This window comes from Limulus polyphemus, unplaced genomic scaffold (genome assembly GCF_000517525.1).
Source record: "Limulus polyphemus unplaced genomic scaffold, Limulus_polyphemus-2.1.2 Scaffold1714, whole genome shotgun sequence".
NCBI lineage: Eukaryota > Metazoa > Arthropoda > Merostomata > Xiphosura > Limulidae > Limulus > Limulus polyphemus.
The window spans coordinates 231,319-239,688 of NW_013667324.1; positions in this window are offsets into that span (position 1 = coordinate 231,319).

Here is an 8,370-nt window from a genome sequence, read left to right on the forward strand (position 1 = left end):
AGGAACTCTACACTATACACACCATCTGTATGAACTCTACATTACACACACCAGGTATAGGAACTCTACATTATACACACCATCTATAGGAACTCTACACTATACACACCAGCTGTAGGAACTCTACACTATATACACCAGTTATAAGAACTCTACATTACACACACCATCTGTAGGAACTCTACACTATACACACCAGCTTAAAGGGAAAAAAAATCTAATAAATTATATTTTTATTTCATTCTTTCAAAACGTGAGATTTTGGCTTTAACGATCTGCTCCTCCTTGTTTCTGTAGTGTGAAGACATTTCAGCTCTTAAGCTAAGGCCTTTTTTTTGAATAATTTTTAATTCCATAACATTTGTTGCTAGGCTACAATTAAACCTTGATCGCTGCTAAGGTAACGGATTGAATGGGATATTTTGATATTATGCTCATAGCTGTCATAATTAATCAGTGATAATTCTCTGCTGTAGTGAAAGCGAATCGTGCTAACTCACAAAATTTTGGCTAAACCCTTTAGTTTTACGAGTAACACATCTAATAAAAGCACTTGATAGTCTCATGTCTAGGTATGTTTAGTTTCACAGGTAACACAACTGGTAAGAACCCTTAATAGTCCCGCGTCTAGGTGTACTTAGTTTCGCAAGTAACACATCTGGTAAGAACACTTGATAGTCCCACGTCTAGGTGTACTTAGTTTCACAAGTAACACGTCTGATAAGAGCACTAGGTAGTGCCACGTCTAGGGATTTTGTCTGTAATAAAGTTCAGGAAGACTTATATATAGCCTGCGTTTTTCCTGTGACATAAGTTCTTGAATGGAAGATAAATGGTAATGATGCTGAGTTCCTAACACAAGGATTACGACCTAGTCTTTAATGAAAATAGCTGGAAAAGGAACAGCGAAATGTGGAGTTATCGCGTCTCGGTTGTGTTTAAAGCATTTTCTATTCTTCTTCAGATTAGCCTGGAAAAGAACTTAATTAGTTTCATTAGCGATGTCTAAGTCAGCTTTCATGTACAACCAAATCATTTGTCTGCTGCAGCTTTGGGTTGTCAGGTTGTATTATCTAGAATTAGAAACTAGAGTACGGTTCTTTCTCTTCTAACCAACAATGAAAGTTTTTAATGTTTGGAAAAGTTGTTGCACCTTATTACCCGTGTCTTTTTAAACAATCATCTCAATCTAGACGTAACTTAACACTTACAGTTTGCAAAGGTTGTTGTTCTAATTGACTGTATCTTTTTTAAAATGCACCTCACTTTAGAGGTAACTTAACATTTACAGTTTAAAAATGTGAAGTCAATTAGAACAAAAACTTAGTAAACACTCACTTCAACCTAGAATTAACTTAACACTTACAGTTTACAAATTTAGTACATTAATTTGTGGTACTTTTTTAAATGTTCATCTCGATCTAGAAGTAACTTAACATTTACATTTTACAGATGTTGTTGCACTAATGAATGGTGTTGTTTTAAGCACTCACATAATCTAGAAGTAACTTAACACTTACAGTTTACGAACGTTATTCACTAATTGATGGTGTCGGTTAAAATATTCGCTCGAAACTAGAGATAATTTAACACCTACGGTTCACAAAAGTTGTTGTACTAAGTTATGGTGCCTTTCTAAACATTTACCACAATCTAGAGGTAACTTAACACCTGCAGTTCACAAAAGTTATTGTACTAAGTTATGGTGCCTTTCTAAACATTTACCACAATCTAGGGGTAACTTAACACCTGCAGTTCACAAAAGTTATTGTACTAAGTTACGGTGCCTTTTTAAACATTTACCACAATCTAGAGGTAACTTAACATCTGCAGTTCACTAAAAGTTATTGTACTAAGTTACGGTGCCTTTTTAAACATTTACCACAATCTAGAGGTAACTTAACACCTGCAGTTCACAAAAGTTGTTGTACTAAGTTATGGTGCCTTTTTAAACATTTACCACAATCTAGGGGTAACTTAACACCTGCAGTTCACAATAGTTGTTGTACTAAGTTATGGTGCCTTTCTAAACATTTACCACAATCTAGGGGTAACTTAACACCTGCAGTTCACAAAAGTTATTGTACTAAGTTATGGTGCCTTTTTAAACATTCACCTCAATCTACAGATAACTTAGTACTTTCACGAATATTTAAAATATTGCGTAGCTAGAAAACATCCACAACAAAACTTAAATTATGCAACACGCCACCTAGTAGTAACTTTAATATAAACACAAGATGAAATTTATAAAAGAAACCTTTTTCCTATATAAGTAGAAATTAAAGAAAAATAAGGAGACAAGTAATAGATTTAGATAATAAATTAGTTTGGTTTTACTTTTCACAAACAGTTAGTTATGTTCTACTCTTCATTAAAAGGTAGTCATGTTTCACTCTTCAGAAGTAACAACACTGTTTACTAGTAATTATAAAAGTTTACTGGCAATTACAGTAACAAATTTGTTTTTAGAACAATAAGTAAATACCAACAGATGTTGGACAGAAGAGGACATGTGAAGTGTCGAAACTAATACCATATATATTTGGTATTATTCCGTTAGAGTGAGTTTAAAATTCATTCTTTTAACAAATATTTATACTTATTTTCCATTTTCTCAAGACTCCAGGAGAGTTTTAAATGACATAGTCTCACTTGAAGAACGTCTTGACGACACTTTCATTTCCAGGAAAGAAGAAATGATCCCTGAAATAGCTTCAGTTCTTGTTAAAGTAACAAAGTAGAAATGACATGTTATAAGAAATCTCTGTAATCCAACACTTCCAAGGTTCAGTCTGTCACTTTACTTATTAGCTTCACAGCAGTTGACAGTTGTATTCAGTGAACCATGTGGTCGACTGTTATACAGAGTTCAGTGATGACAGTACACCGTATCTCCTTGATGTTTTTAAACATTAACTACTTGGTTGTGGTATGTAGTAATAGATCTAATGGTAATTTATAATACTAGTATTTGTAGTATGTAGTAATAGATCTAATGGTAATTTATAATACTAGTATTTGTAGTATGTAGTAATAGAACTAATGGTAATTTATAATACTAGTATTTGTAGTATGTAGTAATAGATCTAATGATAATTTATAAAGCTAGTTGGTTGTGGTATGTAGTAATAGATCTAATGATAATTTGCATCACTAGTTGGTTGTGGTATGTAGTAATAAATCTAATGATAATTTACATCACTAGTTGGTTGTGGTATATACTAATAAATCTAATGATAATTTACATCACTAGTTGGTTGTGGTATGTAGTAATAAATCTAATGATAATTTACAAATCTAGGTGGTTAATTTATGGAATAACAGACCTTTTTCTGATGCCATTGGACCTGATTTCATATTTTGTGAGCAATAATATTCTTCTACACTTTCCACGTGTTATTTCTACCTATATTTAAAAGGAAACTATTATGAAGATGAGCAGGACATCATTACAAATAATTGGCTTCAGTAATTAGAATCACATCTACTTGTTGGCCACTCGGACTGACGTGTCAAGAGGGCCTGTTCTAGATATTTCCATGCAAGCAGATGTGACATGTCAAGGGATCATTGCAGATACTTCCAAGGAAGTAGTGGAAAGTGGGATATGTCAAGGAGGGTCATTGTGGATATTGTAAAGGTAGAAGATGTCAAGAGATCATTCCAAGGTAGTAGTAGAAACTGTGACATTTCAAGGAGGGTTATTGTTGATATTGTAAAGCTAGAAGATGTCAAGGGATCATTCCAAGGTAGTAGTAGAAACTGTGACATTTCAAGGAGGGTTATTGTTGATATTGTAAAGCTAGAAGATGTCAAGAGATCATTCCAAGGTAGTAGTAGAAACTGTGACATTTCAAGGAGGGTTATTGTTGATATTGTAAAGCTAGAAGATGTCAAGGGACCATTGCAAGGTAGTAGTAGAAACTGTGACATTTCAAGGAGGGTTATTGTTGATATTGTAAGGCTAGAAGATGTCAAGGGACCATTGCAGGTACTCCCAAAGTAGTAGGAGCTGAGACATGTCAAGTGGGGATTGCTGTAGATGTTCCAAAGCTTGGATATGTGACATGTCAGGGGGAGTTATTATATATATATATATATATATACTTCCAGGCTAGGAGATGTGACATGGAAAGGGATGTTGTTATAGATACTTCCAAGCTAGGAGATGTGACATGGAAAGGGATGTTGTTATAAATACTCCCAAGCTAGGAGATGTGACATGGAAAGGGATGTTGTTATAATACTCCCAAGCTAGGAGATGTGACATGGAAAGGGATGTCGCTATAGAACCTTCCAAGCTAGGAGATGTGACATGGAAAGGGGTGTTGTTATAAATACTCCCAAGCTAGAGATGTGACATGGAAAGGGGTGTCGCTATAGAACCTTCCAAGCTAGGAGATGTGACATGGAAAGGGGTGTTGTTATAAATACTCCCAAGCTAGGAGATGTGACATGTCAACAGATCGTTACGGAGCATTTTTATATTCACAACTCGGCATGTTATGATTTTTTCCTTAAGAATAGAACACATTTATTTTTTATAAGTTTTTATAATTGAACTACTTGCAAACCACATTTCAATCATTTATTTTTCATTAATTTATTTTGTTTATTATATTATTATTATTAAACAACGTTTCGGGCAACAGCAGTTCATCGGGTTTCCTTATTTAGATCTTCTGTTTTCTATAGAACATTTTAGTTGAATTTGTTTCTGTAACAATGTTGTTGATGTTATTATATATTAAAATCTACTCTACACGACAATTTAATAACGCAAAAACTAATCAAACAGAGTTAAATCAATTTTAAATGTACATAAGCTTTTAACTCCTTTTTAAAATATACAAGACATCAAAGTGGTTTTTACTGGAATAACTATTTTAATGAAACGTAAAACTTTCACAACAAATGTTATATTTTTGTAGTATTCGAGCCCAAATTTGCATAGACTAAAAATAAAAAAATTCAGCATCCACAGTAATCATGCTCAGAACCTACTGAGCTGTTCAAATAAATCAACATATTTTTTTCTGCATGCTAGAATTTTACTCCGAAGCCACAAGAATGCACCGGAAAGAATGAGTATACGAAAACATCACATTTATTCAAATTTGGTCTTGCTTATGTAGCTTGAGAATATGCAAAAAGTATAAAAGAACAAACACTGATTTATGTTGAAGTTAGGCTGGCGTAAATATCAACGTTTCGTTACCTACAGAGATAATCTGATCATATAACGTAGAGTGAGGACCTGAAATCAGCGGGGCAGAGAGAGCCTAAGGTAAAGTGAGGACATCTATGGTAAATTGAGAATGTAAGATAAAGTGAGGATATAAGGTCAAGTGAGGATAATAGGTAAAATTAGAATATAAGGTCAAGTGAGGATAATAGGTAAAGCGAGAATGTAAGATAAAGTGAGGATATAGGATAAAGCGAAGATGTAAGTTAAACTGTTTGGAATAACAAGAGAACTGTGGTAAAATGAACATATATATCTGTCTGGGATAACAAGGGATTTGTGGTAAAATTAACATATATATATATATATCTGTCTGGGATAGCAAGGGATTTGTGGTAAAATTAACATATATATGTGTCTGAGATAACAAGGGAGTTGTGGTAAAATGAACATATATATGTGTCTGGGATAACAAGGGATTTGTGGTAAAATTAGCATATATATGTGTCTCAGATAACAAGGGAGTTGTGGTAAAATGAACATATATATGTGTCTGGGATAACAAGGGATTTGTGGTAAAATAAACATATACGTGTGTCTGGGATAACAAGGGATTTGTGGTAAAATGAACATATACATGTCTTGGATAACAAGGGATTTGTGGTAAAATAAACATATACGTGTGTCTGGGATAACAAGGGATTTATGGTAAAATGAATATATATATCTGTCTGGGATAACAAGGGATTTATGGTAAAATGAAAATATATATATCTGTCTGGGATAACAAGGGATTTGTGGTAAAATTAACATGTATATGTGTCTTGGATAACAAGGGATTTGTGGTAAAATGAACATGTATATGTGTCTTGGATAACAAGGGATTTGTGGTAAAATGAACATATATATATGTGTCTGGGATAACAAGGGAGTTGTGGTAAAATTAGCATATATATGTGACTTGGGTAACAAGGGATTTGTGGTAAAACAAAGGATATCAGTGTAAGCTGGATTAGTATCTAATGAAATATCTAGAGATATTAATGTATTAAACAACCAACTGACCTTTCCAGGCAGGAAGATGGACTATCTCCAATACCGGTGAAGAAATAAGCACTTTGAACATTTTCTCCACTTCATTATTTTTATTTCTTGGCTTTATTTCGACCTTGCTGTGACATTGACCCTCCTAAAATTAATCACTTCTAAGTTGGGTCATAGCCCAAATGTACACCAAGTTTCGTCCCAATCCATTCAGCCGTTTTGGAGAAATCTTGCTTACAAACACACACACACACAGCGGTGAAACATAAGGTAATAATTTCAGGTCTAAGGATGTTTGTAAGATATTTAAGAACCAGACGTTCGTTTGCTATGAGCAAGCTTTCTTAAAGGAGTTCAAGGCCTGAAGATCCTGTAGTTATGATAAATTAAATATTATGACCTATGGATTCAGCATGTGAACAAATAACTATGTAGTTGGATTGGTATTGGACACTCCTAAATGTCCACAGATCTAATTTTAAAGTGGCTTTTATTTTGCCAATGTGCGTGATCCTACAGTCACTACACGTATGCCTACTTGTACACGAGCCATGAACGTAAAAGTGTTGGTATTCGATCTTTATATCAAAAGAAGTGTTTAATGCGGAGGTTAGTTGTTTAAATTAGTCTGAAGAGAACTTCAGAGTAGAAATGTTTACTAAAGAGAAGAGCTCTTTTTTTAATTAGTAAGGCCTGTGAGCCCTTAAAAGAAAGGCAGATAATGAGGGATTTTTTTAGGGGGGGTTGAGTGGCTGGAATTTGTTGTTTAGAAATTGTGATTAATGTTTGTCAGAAAGTCATTCTGTATAATAGGTATTTGTAACTTCGTTTTTTAAAATATAGTAGATAGAACAGTGATTAAAAACTGTTTTAAAATGACGTCACCAGGTTTTGTTTGAAAATGTTGGGGATAAAGCTGTTGAAATTAGTGTAAAGGTTTGTAAAAATCTTTTTTTTTACGAAAAACGGATGTAGAAAAATGTTTTATCTTCTTCAGTAATGTTGATGTCTAGGAAAGATAAATATCTATTTTTTACGAGATCGGATGTGAACCTGATATTAATACGTTGGGAGGTCAAGTAAGTAAGAAATTTAGAAACGTGACTAGATGTTCGAAACAGGAAGAAGGTGTCATCAGTATAGCGTTTATAGGTTTTAATTCACATGGACAGTTTAAAAACAAATGTTTTCATGGTAGTATAGAGAGCTCTTGGAAATCGTTATGGTTAGCGAGAGCCCCATGGTGGTTCCATCTATTTTTTTCACAAATGACGTCATTAACGAGTAAATGGTTTAACTTAGTGGTGAATTGTTTTCGGATGGAACCGAGATACCACTCAGTGTTAGAATGAACGAGAAGATCCACGAGTAAATTTAAAGTTTCATCAAGAGAAATATTGGTATATAGGGAGATTGAACGTATTGACTGGCAAAGGGAATTTTAGAGACTTGAGAGGCAAAGATAAAATAATCAGTGATGGTGCATTCACTGATAGTAAAGAGGTCAAGTATGTCTAAAAGTATAGCACCTGGTATAAAAGACTTATTGACTTTTTAAATTTGAAAGTAAATCCGTTCAAAACATTCAATAGGATAATGTGTTTGTAATATATCGAGACAAAAAATAAAATTGTAATAGTAATAACGCTTCTTGTAGACTTCTTCAAATTCACGACTAACCGGTTGATCATTATAATAATAAAGAAATCGTTTTTAATGTTATCCGACTAACATTTCATTTTTACGTCTTATTTTATAATACCATAGATGAACTTAATATTGATTTATTATATTCGTCAACTTTGTTACTCGTCAATTTGCTGACGTAAGAGCCCACTGGCGACATCTATTTATAGTTTATGATCAGTTGCTTTTTGTAGCGGAAAGCTACACATCTGGCTATCTGCGCTCTGTCAACCGCGGGAATTAGACACGGTATCTTAGCGTTATAAGTCCAGAAATTTACCGGTGACTCACAAGGGGGGGGGGAGTTTATGATCCAAAAACTAACCAAATGATCAGCTGCATTAATGTATTTATTATTTATTAGCTACGTCCAGGAAAGTCTGTTATTTAATATTATGCTTTGCAACCTTTTTTTTAAAAAGTAAAATCCAGTTTATATTTTCTTTTGTTAT